The sequence below is a fragment of the Nycticebus coucang genome, chromosome 9 (assembly GCF_027406575.1).
Source record: "Nycticebus coucang isolate mNycCou1 chromosome 9, mNycCou1.pri, whole genome shotgun sequence".
NCBI lineage: Eukaryota > Metazoa > Chordata > Mammalia > Primates > Lorisidae > Nycticebus > Nycticebus coucang.
In genome coordinates, this window is record NC_069788.1 from 104,295,137 (window position 1) to 104,311,100 (window position 15,964).

The window sequence follows — 15,964 nt, forward strand, 5'->3', positions numbered from 1 at the left end:
TTTGCTTCATAGAACGTGTTGGGTAGTCTTCCTTCTTTTTCTACCTTTTGGAACAGGTTGAGTAATATAGGTACTAATTCCTCTTTAAAGGTTTGGTAGAATTCTGATGTGAAACTATCTGGTCCCAGGCTTTTCTTTTTAGGGAGGTTTTGTATGGTCGATGCTATTTCCGAACTTGATATGGGTCTGTTCAACATTTCCACTTGATTCTGGCTAAGTCTTGGAAGTTGACGTGCTTCCAAGTATTGGTCAATTTCCTTCAGATTTTCATATTTCTTAGAATAAAGTTTCTTGTAATATTCATTAAGGATTTTTTGGATTTCTGAGGAGTCTGTTGTTATTTCATCTTTGTTGTTTCTGATTGATGAGATTAGAGATTTTACTCTTTTTTTCTGTTTAGGTTGGCCAAAGGTTTATCTATTTTATTGACCTCTTAAAAAAACCAACTTTTTGATTTATTGATCTGTTGTATTATTCTTTTGTTTTCAATTTCATTTAATTCTGCTCTAATTTTGGTTATTTCTTTTCTTGTACTGGGTTTGGGGTTGGAATGTTCTTCCTTTTCCAGTTGCTTGAGATGTCCCATTAAATTGTTAACTTCCTCTCTTTCCGTTCTCTTGAGGCAGGCTTGCAGGGCTATAAATTTCCCTCTTAGAACTGCCTTTGCGGTGTCCCAGAGGTTCTGATAGTTTGTGTCTTCATTGTTGTTTTGTTCCAAAAAATCGGCCATTTCTTTCTTAATCTCATCTCTGACCCAGCTATCATTCAGCATAAGGTTATTTAACTTCCATGTTTTGTATGAGTATGCAGATTCCTGTTGTTACTCAGCTCAAGTTTTATTCCATGGTGGTCTGAGAAGATGCATGGAATAATTTCTATTCCTTTAAATTTACTGAGGTTAGACTTGTGACCTAAGATGTGATTGATTTTGGAGTAAGTTCCATGGGCTGATGAGAAGTATGAGTATTCAGTTTTGTTGTGATGAAATGTTCTGTAGATGTCTGCTAAATCCAAATGTTGGATGGTTAGGTTTAAATCTAAGATTTCTTTGCTCAGCTTCTTGTTGGAGGATCGATCCAACACTGCCAAGGGAGTGTTGAAATCTCCGATGATTATGGAGCTGGAGGAAATCAAGTTGCTCATGTCTGTTAGAGTTTCTCTTATAAATTGAGGTGCATTCTGGTTGGGTGCATAGATATTAATAAGTGAGATCTCATCATATTGAGTATTACCCTTAACAAATATGAAGTGACCATTCTTGTCCTTCCTTACTTTTGTTGGTTTAAAGCCTATTGTATCTGCAAATAAAATTGCAACACCTGCTTTTTTCTGATTACCATTTGCCTGAAATATGGACGACCATCCTTTTACCCTGAGTCTGTATTTGTCTTTTACGTTAAGATGTGACTCTTGTATGCAACAGATAACTGGCCTGCGTTTTTGTATCCAGTCAGCTAACCTATGCCTCTTTAGAGGACAGTTTAAGCCGTTCACATTAATGGAGATTATTGATAAGTCTGGTGAAGTTTTGGGTATCGAGTTTTTCAAAAGTCCAGTGGGCATTTTTAATCCTTTCGCCAGTGTGGAAATTGGAGTTTGATCCGAAGTTTCTGAGTGAGTTTACTTTTGTGGTATAGGATTGGGATTGGGTTGGTCATTATGGAGGATAGGTCTGAGAATATCCTGAAGAGCTGGTTTGGTTATGGCAAATTTCTTCAACATATGAATGTCATTAAAGTATTTAATTTCTCCATCATAAATGAAACTCAGTTTAGCTGGATACAAGATCCGGGGTTGAAAGTTATTTTGCTTTAGGAGATTAAAAGTCGGTGACCACCCTCTTCTGGCTTGAAAAGTTTCAGCAGAGAGATCTGCAGTCATTCTAATATTCTTCCCTTTGAAGGTAATGATTTTCTTTCTCCTGGCAGCTTTGAGGATTTTCTCCTTCATATTAACTTTAGTGAAGTTAATTATGATGTGCCTGGGGGATGTCTTATTGGGGTTGAGTTGTGCTGGGGTTCTGAAGCTGTCCACTATCTGAATTTCAGAATCTCTAGGCATGTCTGGAAAATTCTCTTTCATAATTTCATGCAGAAGGGCCTCTATGCCCAGCAAGGCCACTTCATCTGTTTCTGGAACTCCTATGATTCGGATATTCGCCTTCTTCGAATTATCCCAGAGCTCTCAGAGAGTATGATCCATTTTTGCTCTCCATTTCTCTTCCTCTTTGAGCGTTTGGGAGCGTTCAAAGGCTTTATCTTCAATGTCAGAAACCTTTCTTCTGCTTGCTCCATTCTGTTACTGAGGGATTCTACTGTATTTTTCATATCTTTGAGGGCTGCAAATTCTTGCTTCAATGTGTCTAAGTCTTTGGTGGTTTTGTCTTTAAATTCGTTAAATTCTTGAGACAACTTTTGAATTTCTCCTCGAATTCCTAATGCCACTTTGTTAATCTTGTCTGCAATCCAAATTCTGAATTCAATTTCTGACATCTCAGCCAGTTGTTTATGAATGGGATCTTCAATTGCATCTGCCATATCTTTCCTTGGGGGGGTTGATCTATTCTGGTTATTCATGTTACCAGAGTTTTTCCGCTGATTCTGCCCCATGGTTGTTTTACTCCCTCTGATTTTTTCCCCTGGGGCTTTGTCGAGGGCCCGTACAGTGTTGTGGCCTGAGAAACTGGGGCCCTGTCTGGTGTGGTGGGGCTAAATGGTTCTGTCTTGTTTTCAGCTGGTTTCTGTTCCACCCTAGTGAAACAGATACTTTGGATTGAAGTCTCAGCTGTGGAGAAATATCAGCAATTAAGTCACCCCTCCCCCTCACCGGCAAACAATTGGAAAAGAAAAATCAAACCTTCCTACCACCATGCACCTAGGGCACCACCTGATTTGTCCTCAGGTGATTGGTTCAGTTCAAAAATGTCCAAATCAATTGTCTCAGTCTGCACCTATCTCGGGTGAGAGAGTTTAAGAGGTCTCTGCGAACTGGATCACAGGGGTCTGGTGACTACTCTGGTGTGGCTTGCTCCAGTGCTGCGTGGAGTCAGGAGAAGCCACCCAGCCTATAAATCAGTCTGGGAAGGTTGCTGCCTCCTTCCCCACCTTGCACCACTTCACACCTAGTCACTGATAGCCCTGCAGTTGGCTGACCCAGTTGCCTGTAGTGAATCAGTACTCCAGGAGTTTGTACCTGCCTGAATCACAAGGAAGTCTGCCAGGCCACTGCACTCTGCCTCTCTTCAGCAGGAAGAGGTGAGGCCTGACAACCTCGGGCGCTAGATGAAGGTTGAGGGGTTTTCACTTAGGTCCAGTTTCGCTCCTGATTAATGTTACTGATAGAACAGAATAGAATAACTCTGCATTTCCCCTGCAGAAGAGAAGCTGAATTGAGCTCCAAATCAGCTTGTCTTTGCTCTTGTATTGTCTATAGGCTGACAATCCCCTGAGGGCCAGGTGCGTGTTAGGTTTCGTAAAGGGGACCTCTGGGTCAGCCCCGCCCTGGGAGTTTCCCTGGTTTGCAAGTTGGAGTTGCCTCAGGCAAACTCAGAGTCTCTGGTTGCCCAGGGAGACAGGGGGTGTGGCTTCAGAATATTCTGTAGTGAGCCGTATTGCTAGCAAAAGAGGGCTGCTGCCTTATTGCTCAGGCAACCGTTGCTCCCGTGTAGCTCCCCTCCGGCCAACTGTCCTCTCTCCGCTCCCGTATCCCAGAGTCTGCACCGACAGGCTGCAGCCCAGCACTGTCTACACCCCTCAAGCAATCGCCCAAGAGTCTGGACCCCTGGGGGACAGGCCTCCAGACCTTGGAGCGAGAGCAGAGGGGAGCGTGGGGAGCACTGAAAGCCTGGGGTTGTGGGCAGAGAACACACACAGCTTTACACAGTTTTATGCCTGGCCGTATTGTCACCAAAAGACGGCTGTCGCACTGTGCCTCAGGGAACTGCCACTCCGGTACAGTCCCCTCTCCGCTGACTGACTGGGAGTGGCCTCCAGACCCCAGTGTGAGCGAACGGGAGCACTGGGAGCTCAGAATTCCAGGTAGAGACTATATACAGTTTATACAGTTTTATGCCTGGGAGGAGGACGCCGTGGCACCCTAGTAGGGGAGGTAGGTCCAGTTTTTAGAGGGTCTGTCTCGTGGAGTGTAGTGGGAGGACCTTTGAACTCTGCCCGGTTGTTCTTGGGGCACTCTGAGCCGTTCTCATGGGGGAGGGGACTCCTGTCTGCTTGGTGATGGATTTTGTACCTTTTGTTTATATCCTTGTGGTCGCAGCTCGCCTCAGCGGGGTTGACGTGCGTTCTACAACCTTCTCTCTTAGTGCAGCTCAAATCCACCAGGTTACTTGCTGAATTTTTGTCCTTTAACTCTCCTTCTGATCGGGAGCCTCTGTGGAAAGCTGGCTTCAGTCAGCCATCTTGTCTCCTCCCATGTCCTAATCTCTGTTGAATTTTTCTATCAGGGTCTAATCTGAGTTTCCCCTTGAACAGGGGACACAGTCTACAGTAATTTGTACAAGGAAAGTATAATGCGAAGCAGGGGTTGGTAAGCTCTGTCCAATCAAGTTTCAGCCGCACCACCCACTTACTCTGGTTCAGCCAACCACAGGCCAGTCAAGCTACCTCATTCATTTACATCTCTGCTTTTGTGCTATAATGGCATAGTCAAATAGCTATGGTGGAGAAAAATAGATTGCTGACCTCTGATATAATTAACTACAATGGAGGATTATTTGTAAAGAGGCAGATAGAACTTTAAAGAATCCTCAGGGCTGAGGAAGAGTACCCAAGGAAGGTGTAATCTTGGAGGGATCCCTCTACACGGCTGGGATTCAGACTTTATTGGAAAAGATGTGGCTGTCATCCACTGAAAGTTGTAGAGACTTTTTGGGTTGACCTAGGCCAGAGCTGCTCCATAGTCACCGGGCAAGCAGGAAACACTTCCTATGTAAAGGCAGAATGAGGCTGGAGGGCAGGGAACTGCAACCAGGACTGATGGGCAAGAAACACCTCTCTAGGGTGCTGGCGGTCTGAAGCTGAGGTATTGACTGTGAGAGTCGCTGAGAATCAGACTAGGGGATAGTGCTACTGAAACTCTATTGGAAGCTGCCCAGTGTGGGTGCTGCTGAAACATGTTGGGGATGAGGACCCCGGATGTTCTCCTTCACATCCTGGGGATGCTGAAACACAAATGCAACAGATGGAAAACGCTGGAACCAGGAAGAGAAGCCCCTTTGTCCTGCAGTATTCTTCCAATGCTTTCTTTGACAAGACTTAACATTATGCTAGCTACAACAGAGACATATTTAAAGGGCTCAGCTCCATCTTCAAAGAGTATAGACAATGAGGGATGGACTTGGAGACGTTAGGCAATAAATTGATGACTGGCAAAATTTGTGTAAGTTCTTTTCTTACTTTTTTGAGACCCTTCTTCATAACGTGTGTAACATTTCCCCTAGTTTTCCACCCACCTCTCATGTTGCTTGTCAGTCTCAGTTGTCAGGTCCTTCTGTATCTTTTTAGTACATTGGAGTTCTTCGGGAGTTTCTTATTTCCTGCTTCTTTTCTCTTTGTGCATTTTTGTTTCCTTGGTGGTCTCATCCACTCTTATATGGATGACTCTTACATATTTCCTTAGGCCCATGTATCTAGTTGCTTATTAGACATATTTTCTTTGATATTTCCTCCCACAATACACAAATTGACTCTTAATAAGCAAGTTCAATGTAGAATATAAATTTTGACTTAAAAGTGCTTTCTTTTTCATTGATTCCCTTGCTTGGTTTAATAGCCCCTGATCTATGCAGCCATCAAAACCAGAAACTTTTTTTAAAATTTATGAATGAATGAATTTATTTTTTGATCTTTTTTATTGTTGGGGATTCATTGAGGGTACAAGAAACCTGGTTACACTGATTGCATTTGTTAGGTAAAGTCCCTTTTACAATCGTGTCTTGCCCCCAAAAGGTGTGTCACACATCAAGACCCCATCCCCCTCCTTCCCTCTCTCTGCTCTTCTTTTCCCCACCCCTCCGTCCTTCTTTCTCTCTCTGCTCTCCCCTCTCCTCTTTCCCCACACTCACCTTGTCATTAATTGTCCTCATATCAAATTGAGTACATAGGATTCATGCTTCTCCCTTCTTGTGATGCTTTACTAAGAACAATGTGTTCCACTTCCATCTAGGTTAGTACGAAGGATGTAAAGTCTCCATTTTTTTTTAATGGCTGAATAGTATTCCATGGTGTACATATACCACAGCTTGTTAATCCATTCCTGGGTTGGTGGGCTGTTTCCACATTTTGGCTATTGCAAATTGAGCTGCAATAAACAGTCTAGTGCAAGTGTTCTTATGATAAAAGGATTTTTTTTCCTACTGGGTAGATGCCCAGTAATGGGATTGCAGGATCAAAGGGGAGGTCTAGCTTGAGTTCTTTGAGGGTTCTCCATACTTCCTTCGCAAAAGGTCGTATTAGTTGGCAGTCCCACTAGCAGTGTAAAAGTGTTCCTTTTTCTCCACATCCATGCCAGCATCTGCAGTTTTGAGATTTTGTGATGTGGGCCATTCTCCCTGGGGATAGATGATATCTCAGGGTGGTTTTGATTTGCATTTTCTAATAATTAGGGAAGATGAGCATTTTTTCATATGTTTGTTAGCGATTCATCTGTCTTTAAAGAAGGTTCTATTCATGTCTCTTGCCCATTGATCTATGGGATTGTTGGCTTTTTTCATGTGGATTAATTTGAGTTCTCTACAGATCCTAGTTACCAAGCTTTTGTCTGATTGAAAATATGCAAATATCATTTCCCATTGTGTAGGTTGTCTATTTGCTTTGGTTGTTGTCTCCTTAGCTGTACAGAAGCTTTTCAGTTTAATTAAGTCCGATTTGTTTATTTTTGTTGTTGCAATTGCCATGGCAGTCTTCTTCATGAAGTCTTTCCCCAGGCTAATATCTTCCAGTGTTTTCCTATGCTTTCTTTGAGGATTTTTATTGTTTCATGCCTTAAATTTAAGTCCTTTATCCATCTTAAATCAATTTTTGTGAGTGGAGAAAGGTATAGGTCCAGTTTCAGTCTTTTACATGTGGATATCTAGTTCTCCCAGTACCATTTATTGAATGGAGGGTCTTTCCCCCAATGTATGTTTTTGTTTGGTTTATCGAAGATTATGTGGCTATAAGATATTAGTTTCATTTCCTGGTTTTCTATTCGATTCCAAATGTCTATGTCTCTGTTTTGGTGCCAGTACCATGCTGTCTTGACCACTAAGGCTTTTCAGTAAAGCCTAAAATCTGGTATGCTGATGCCCCTGGCACTGTTTTTATTACTAGGAACTGCCGTACAAAACACAGAATCATTTTTTTCCAAGCCTTGAAAGTATGCTGTTGGTATTTTAATAGAGATGGCATTGAATCCGTAGATTGCTTTGGGAAGTATAGACATTTTAATAATGTTGATTCTTCCCAGCCATGAGCATGGTATGTTCTTCCATTTGTTAATATCCTCTGCTATTTTTTTTCATAGGGTTTCATGATTTTCTTTATAGAGATCCTTTACCTCTTTTGTTTGGTATATTCCTAGGTGTTTCATTTTTCTTTGAAGCTATGGTGAAGTGAATTGTGTCCTTAATTAGCCTCTCATCTTGACTGTTATTGGTGTATAGAAAGGCTACTGACTTGTGGACATTGATTTTATATCCTGAGACATTACTGTATTTTTTGATGACTTCCAGGAGTCTTGTGGTTGAGTCTTTGGGGTTCTCTAAGTATAAGATCATATTGTCAGCCAAGAGGGAGAGTTTGATCTCCTCTGCTCCCATTTGTATGCCCTTTATTTCCTTGTCTTGCCTAATTGTATTGGCCAGAACTTCTAGCACTATTTTGAATAGTAATGGTGACAGAGGACAACCATGTCTGGTTCCAGTTCTAAGAGGAAAAGCTTTCAGTTTTAACTCAATTCAGTAAAATATTAGGTGTGGATTTGTCATAGGTAGCTTCGATCAGTTTTAGAAATGTGCCACATATGCCTATACTCTTCAGTGTTCTAATTAGAAAAGGATGCTGGATTTTATCGAATGCTTTTTCTGCATCTATTGAAAGGATCGTATGGTGTTTGTTTTTGCTTCTGTTAATATGGTGGATAACATTTATGGACTTGCATATGTTAAACCAGCCTTGCATGCCTGGGATGAAACCTACTTGATCATGTTATATGACTTTTTCGATGATAAGGTGAAAGCTAGGCTTTTGTTGAGAATTTTTGCATCTATATTCATTAGTGAATTGGTCTGATTCTCCTTGGGTCTTTTCCTGGTTTTGGTATCAGGTTGACTTTGCTTCATAGAATATGTTGGGGGAAGATTCCTTCCTCCTCAATTTTTTTTTCTTCCTCCTCAATTTTTTGGAATAATTTCTGCAGTACGGGAATAAGCTCTTCTTTGAAGGTTTGATAGAATTCTGGCATGAAGCCATCTGGACAAGGGCATTTTTTTGTTGGAAGAATTTTTTTTTTTTTTTTTGTAGATACAGAGTCTCACTTTACCGCCCTCAGTAGAGTGCCATGACGTCACAGGACTCACAGCAACCTCCAGCTCTTGGGCTTCCGCGATTCTCCTGCCTCAGCCTCCCAAGCAGCTGGGACTACAGGCGCCCGCCACAATGCCCGGCTATTGTTGGAAGATTTTTTATTGGTTCTTTAATCTCAGTGCTTGAAATTGGTCTGTTCAGGAACTCTGTTTCTTCCTGTCTAAGTCTAGGGATAGGGTGTGATTCCAAATATTGATCCATTTTCTTCACATTGTCAAATTTCTGGGCATAGAGTTTCTGGTAGTACTCAGAGATGATCTCTTGTATCTCTGTGGCATCAGTTGTTATTTCCCCTTTATCATTCTGATTGAGTTTATTAGAGATTTTACTTTTCTATTTCTAGTTAGTCTGGCTAATGTTTTTTCTATTTTATTTACTTTTTTCAAAAAACCAACTCCTTGTTTCATTAATTTTCTGAATGATTCTTTTGTTTTCAATTTCATTGATCTCTGATTTAATTTTGGATATTTCTTTTCTTCTGCTGGGTTTAGGCTTAGATTTGTTTTTCTTTTTCCAATTCCATAAGATGGCTTGTGAGTTTGTTGATGCGCTATCTTTATGTTTTTCGAATGTAGGCATCTAAAGTGATAAATTTCTCATAACTGCGTTTGCAGTATCCCATAGATTTTGGTAGCTTGTGTCTTCATTGTTGTTATGCTCAAGGAAGTTAATGATTTCCTCTTTTATTTCTTCCTCCACCCAACTGTCATTCAACAGAAGGTTGTTTAATTTCCATGCCTTTGTGTGGGGTTGAATGTTTTTGTTAGAGTTGAGTTCCACCTTTAGTGCCTTGTGGTCTGAGAAGATACAAGGTAACATTTCAATTCTTTTGATTCTGTTGAGGTTTGCTTTGTGTCCTAGCATATGATCAATTTTGGAGATGTTCCATGGGGCGATGAGAAGAATGTATATTCTTTATCTTTGGGGTGGAGTGTTCTGTATGCATCTATCAAGCACAGTTCTTCTAGGATCTCATTTAAATCTCTTATATCTTTGTTAAATTTCTGTTGAGAGCATCTGTCCAGCTCTTTAAGGAGTTAAAGTCTCCTGTTCTTATGGTGTTATATGATGTCATATTGCTCAGACTGACTAAGGTCTGTTTCAAGCATATGGGAGCATTTAAGTTGGGTGCATAAATATTTAGAATTGAAATGTCTTCCTGTTGTACTTTTCCCTTGACCAATATAAAGTGACCATCTCTGTCTTTTTTGACTTTAGTTGCTTTAAATCCACATGTATCTGAAAATAAGATTACAACCTCTCTTTTCTTCTGAATTCCGTTTGCCTGAAAAATTGTCTTCCAACCCTTAACTCAGAGTTTTAATTTGTCTTTTGAAGCTAAGGTGTGTTTCCAGCAGATAGCAAATGGGTGGCTTGTGTTTTTTAATCCAATCAGCCAATCTGTGCCTCTTCAGTGGGGAATTTAAGCCATCAACATTTATTGAGATAGTTGATAAGTGTGATAGTGTTCCATTCATCTTATTTTGTGAGAGTCTATTGCTTAGTTTTATCTTTTGCATCATTGTGGAAGTTAGGTTCTGTCCTTTAATTTCTGAGTTCTTACTTTGCTGTCAATCCATTGTGATGGTCAGTGTGTAGAACAGGTTGAAGTATTTCCTGTAGAGCTGGTCTCGTCGTGATGAATTTCCTCAATGTTTGCATATCGGTAAATGATTTGATTTCTCTGTCAATTTTAAAGCTTAGCTTAGCAGGATATAGAATTCTGGGCCGGAAATTGTTCTGTTTAAGTAGATTAAAGGTAGATGACCGTTGTCGTCTTGCTTGGAAAGTTTCATTAGAGACTCTGCCGTCACCCTGATGGATTTGCCCCTGTAGGGCAACTGGTGCTTACTCCTGGCAGCTTGAAGAATCTTTTCTTTTGCCTTGACTTCGGACAGTTTCATCACAATGTGTCTTGGAGAAGCTCTGTTAGAGTTGAGGTGAAGGGAGTGTGTCAGAATCTTTGATGATATTTGGGAAATTTTCATTTATAATATTCTCTAGTATGGCTTCCATTTTCCTGGGGTATTCTTCTTCCCTTTCTGGGATCCCTGTAACTTGTATGTTTGAATGCTTCATAAAGTCCCCATTCTGTCAGTGAACATTCTGCTTTCTCTCTCTTCTTTTCTGCCTTTTTAACTATCTGGGTTATCTCAAGAGCTTTGTCCTCTACCTCTGAGATTCTTTCTTCTGTGTGGTCTAATCTGTTGTTGATACTTTCTCTTGCATCTTTAAGTTCCCTAATTAACTGCTTCAGTTCCTTCAGCTCTGCTATATCCTTCATATTGTTCATCTTTTTTTTTTTTTGTTATTTGCACTTATTTTATATTGCATCTATTACCATGCCATAAGTTTTTGTTTCTTCAGTTTGTTCTGGGATATCTTTTTCTTCTGTGCTACCTCTTCTTCTGGTTTGGGAACAATCTGTTCCTTTTCAGTAAGGATATCTCCATGTGGCAGGGGGACTTCATGTATGGGGTGATGCGACCATGAACTCTGTAAGTTTGGCGACATATCTTGGGTGCTTTGTTCACTTGGATATGCTCAATGACTAGAGAATCTACATCTAAACCCTTAAGTTCAGTATTACTTTCTGCAGTTTTAAGCATATGCAGCAAAAATTCAGCACTCATTTTGGGTCACCGACCCTGTGTCTAGCCCCACTGTTTGGCCTGGGCACACCTATCAACTCCACCATTGTAATGTCGGAATGGTACACATCGTTTCTTTAAGGTGACATCCTTCAGATACTTGGTGGCTTTTCGTATATGCATATCCTTGATGGCCTGGGCAGTTTCACGAGTGTTCTTAAAGTGAACATGAAGATTTGAGACTCTTGACTTGCATGACTTTGTGCGGTTTTCTGAGTCAAGTGAATAGCGAACCATTTGCACAGATCACCTCAGGCCACATGGGGAAGAGCTCGTTCATCTCTTATTTGATTCTGTTTTTGGATTTCCTTGTGGTTATTTTCCACTTTATCAGCAGTTTCCTTCATTGTTTCCATCATTTCTTTCATTGTTTTCATCATCTGTATTCTAAATTCCCTTTCTTTCATTTCTAACATTTCTTTATAGGTGGAATTCTCTGCAGTAGTTACTTCATGGTCCCTTGGAGGTGGGGGAGTTGCTCTGGACTGGTTTTTCATGTTACCAGGATTTTTCTGCTGATTCTTCTTTGTGAGTGTTTTCTTTTATCCGTTTCCTTGCCCTAATTTTCCTTTCACTTCCTCTTGCTCTTTAAGTTACTGTGCCTCTGGCTTAGGGTTTTGATGAGTCCTTTTGGTACAGGACCAGAAGGATGAGAATATTGAAGAGCAAGAAGGGAATAAAGATTAAAAAAAAAAAAGGAAAAAAGAGAAAGGCAAGTGGGGTGAGTAAAAGGGAATATTGACAAAAAGAAGAGGGGCACAGAAAGAGGGAGATGGGAGGCGCAATATAGGTGTTCAGTAGGGTACTTTGACCCAACCTTAAAAACCCCCAACCTCTGGGGGTACCAGGTTAGGTGGTTCCCTTGAGGTCAGCAGTTCTTTGCCAGCCTGTTTGGACACAGTACCCCACCTCCACCAAGTAGAGAGGTAAGACAAAAATGGTATAAATCAAATCAAAACAAGCCTACAGAAAACTGCGGGATAAAATTGGGGGAAAACCAAATAATAGGGTAGAAACACTAGCAGAAATGAAGTTCTAATAGTTAAAGAAAGCAACAATGGAAAATTATATTTAAACAAGAAAATTGAAGAAAGAAAATACAGAAAAAAATAAAGAAAAATCCAGAGGGAAAATGTTGAAATTAAAAAATAAAACAAAACCAAAACAAAGCAGTATATATATCCTGCTGAACTTTGCACAATAGGTGATATTCTGGTGTATGAGATGTTAATCATACTGATACGGCTATACAAGATGGAGACTGGAAGTCTGTGCTGATTTCTCAAACTCTGTAGGGTGGAGAGCCTAAATCTCTCCTCAGCCCGCTTAAAAGGCACTTTAAACTGCTAACCTTGGAAGCAGAAGCACTTGTCGCTGGGATCACTCCTGAAGTGGCTGTCCACTTACCCACTGTGCCAAAACCGATCTCACTCTATGCTCCAAGGCTGGAAGGTGTCTCAGTCCCCGCCTCTAGGGTGCTCAGTCACTAGATTACTTGCCCAAGGTCTCCTGCCTGTTCCTTGCTCTGGGACCCTGCTGGAGCAGTTCTCCCACCATGGTTCCGCGTGGCCCACAGCTGAACACTATTAGCTCCATCTGGCTCAGCAGCTCAGTCTGGGACCCTAGACAACACTTAAAGTCCTCTGCACTTTTGCCCAAGTTCTCCCAAGGTAGTTCAACTTAGTGCCAAGTCCAAAAAAACCAAAACAGCTCACAGGTAAGGCCTTTCCAGTTTGCAGTCTCACTGCTGCTGTTCTTACAGCTGCCAGTGGGATTAGACTGAACGAACACATGTAATGACTTGCCAGTTCCCCCCTGCTTTTGTCCTCCTCCTGAGATCCAGAAGTCTCTCACTGACTCCCTGTGTCCTCAAAGGGATGTTTCTGGGCAGATCCTACCAGCCAGAGATGTCTGGAGTCTTCTCTCCCTTGTCTCACCATGCCCAGTGGCAAGGAAGCTGTTACTCAGCTGCCATTCTTGCTCCTCACCCCGGCAGGATGGATTTTATACCATCTCTCAGTGCCCAAGGATTCTCAGTCCCCAGATCCACCCAAGGGCAACCTGCTCAATAATAGCCTTCATTTATTCTAGAAACCTTCCATTTAGATAGTAAAGTTCAGGCAAGGCGTCTTTGAGAGGGTGATGTTTGAACTCAGACCTCTTAGTATCTTCTACTTTTTACTTGTATGAGATTAACTTTTTTTAGCTTTGCCCTCTTAGTGAGAACATGTGGCATTTACCTTTTTCTTCCTGCTTATTTCACTTAATATAAGGAGCTCTGTTTCCATGAATGACAGATTTCCTTCCTTTTTCTGGCTGAATAGTATTGCATTGTATGTATACCACATTTTCTTTATCCATTCATTGGTTGTTGGATTACCTAGATTGATTCCAGTGGTACAAAAAACATGGGAGTACAGATGTCTCTTAACGTACTGATTTCCTTTCATTCAGATAAATACCCAGCATTGGGATTTTTGGACCATATTGTATTCTAGTTATAGTTGTCTGAGGAACCTCCATACTGTTGTCCATAATGGTAGTACTTGTTTACCTGCCCCCAACAATGTATGAATGTTCTCATTTTTCCATCTTTTTCCACAAACAGCATACTACTGGAATAAAAATAGACATGTAGACCAATGCAACAGAATAAGGAACCTAGAAATTAATCCACGTATTCACAGCCAACTGATTTTTGACAGAAGCACTAAGAATACTCATTGGGTAAAGAACAGTCCCTTTAATTAATCCTGCAGGAAAACTAGATGTCCATATGCAGAAGAATGAAACTAGATCCCCACTTCTTACCCTATATAAAAATCAATTCAAAATAGATCAAAGTCCTAAATACTATAAAACTACTAGAAGAAAACACAGGGGAAATGCTTCAGGACATTGGTCTGGGAAAAGATTTTATGAGTAAGATTTCAAAAGCATTGGCAACAAAAGCAAAAGTAAACAATTGGGATTATATGAAACTGAAAAGCTTCTGTACAAAATGGAAGCAATTAACAGAGTGAAAAGACAACCTATAGAATGAGAGAAAATGTTTGCAAACTACTCGTCCAACAAGGGATTAATATCTAGACTATGCAAGGAACTGAAACATCTCAACAGCAAAAAAAAAAGCAATCTAATTAAAAATGGACCAATTGGGCGGCGCCTGTGGCTCAGTGAGTAGGGCGCTGGCCCCATATGCCGAGGGTGGCGGGTTCAAACCCAGCCCTGGCCAAACTGCAACAACAAAAAAATAGCCGGGCGTTGTGGTGGGCGCCTGTAGTCCCAGCTACTCGGGAGGCTGAGGCAAGAGAATCGCGTAAGCCCAGGAGTTGGAGGTTGCTGTGAGCTGTGTGAGGCCAGGGCACTCTACTGAGGGCCATAAAGTGAGACTCTGTCTCTACAAAAAAAAAAAAAAAAAAAAAAAAATGGACCAATTATCTGAAAAGTCATTTCTCAAAAAAAGACCTGTAAATGACCAGGAAATAAAACATCACTAATCATCAGGGAAAAGCAAATCAAAATCACAATGAGGTATCATCTGAGACACTTTTTTCACTGGCTCCTGTTTCTTTCTCTTGACTCCCTGTTGAACTTCTATTCCTCCTTAAAAATGAATGGAAGAATCCTGACTGGACTTCCTGAGATTTTGTTGTATTAATTAGCTCACTTTGTGTAAATCTTAACCTTGCAAATCTTAATCTCCCATCAAGGAATGTAATTTATTTTCATTCATCTTTCATTTCTAATATAGTGAGTGGACCTGACTGAATGGATCTGTTTTAAGTGTCTGATTGTGTTTCCTGTGTATTAGTTTATTAACCAGCTTAACAAATAACTGGCTGATGGACTAGATGGTTGGTTTTGATGTTATAATCTTATATGAATTAAAAAGGTGGAAGTTACAGAAGAGCCCTGATGAAGAAGACGTGTCCAACCGATCATTGTTTCAGTATGGTAATGTCTGCTAGTTTGCTAACTTTAACTTGAAGGGTGCAGCAAAGCTCAAGTCCAACAACTATTGAAACAGTGAGAAATACATTCTAAAATTTTAACTAGTTTAATGATTAATCTTAAAATATACTCTCTATCTCCCCTCACCCCTCTAAATATCAACATCATTACCTTGAATTTGTCTTTGAGGGCAGGGATGGCTGAGGCCCCTGAAGCAATCACCTACTTAACATGCACTAGTGGGTCTCGGTGAAATATCACCCCTGATGCCGTGTGCTTATCTTTTATGGAACAGCTTGCAAATCCTAATTGTTTTAAACTGGCTCTGAGGAAAAGAGATTTGAGAATCAATAAATTATAGCTCTCATACACACAAATGTGCATCATTATAATGAAGACAATCTGATAGCTCTTTAGGTCAAATAACAAAAGAGGTGGACTTGGGTTTGTAAAGGCTCATTGCCAGTCCTCTCATTACAAGGTCTGAGTGCAGTTTTACTCTCTGGTTGCTGTGTTTAGATTCATACACGGGCATTTGTTTTAGATGGATAGAGCCTCAGCGAGAGCGCATTAATGAGGGTTCATTACTGTTCTGATGGCCATATGTCTTCTTTATAAGGTTCATTAAGGCAGAGGCAACAATATTTATGCTTTTAAATACTGATACATTGAGAACAGCTAAATAAACTATTCTAAGAATTGTAACATCTGTTTTTCAGACCCAGAGCTTTCTCTAAGATTCCAGGGACTTTCACACAAGGTCACTCATCTTAGCCCCCT

General features: G+C 40.8%; 1 protein-coding gene and 1 pseudogene across 1 annotated transcript in view; one reads left to right on the plus strand and one right to left on the minus strand.

Moving 5' to 3' along the window:
• Nucleotides 1–15,964, plus strand: part of CEP128 (centrosomal protein 128) — a 428,651-nt gene that overhangs the window by 14,249 nt on the left and 398,438 nt on the right. The gene's annotated exons all lie outside the window — the stretch shown is intronic.
• On the minus strand, nt 10,903–11,467 carry LOC128594778 (60S ribosomal protein L17-like; annotated as a pseudogene).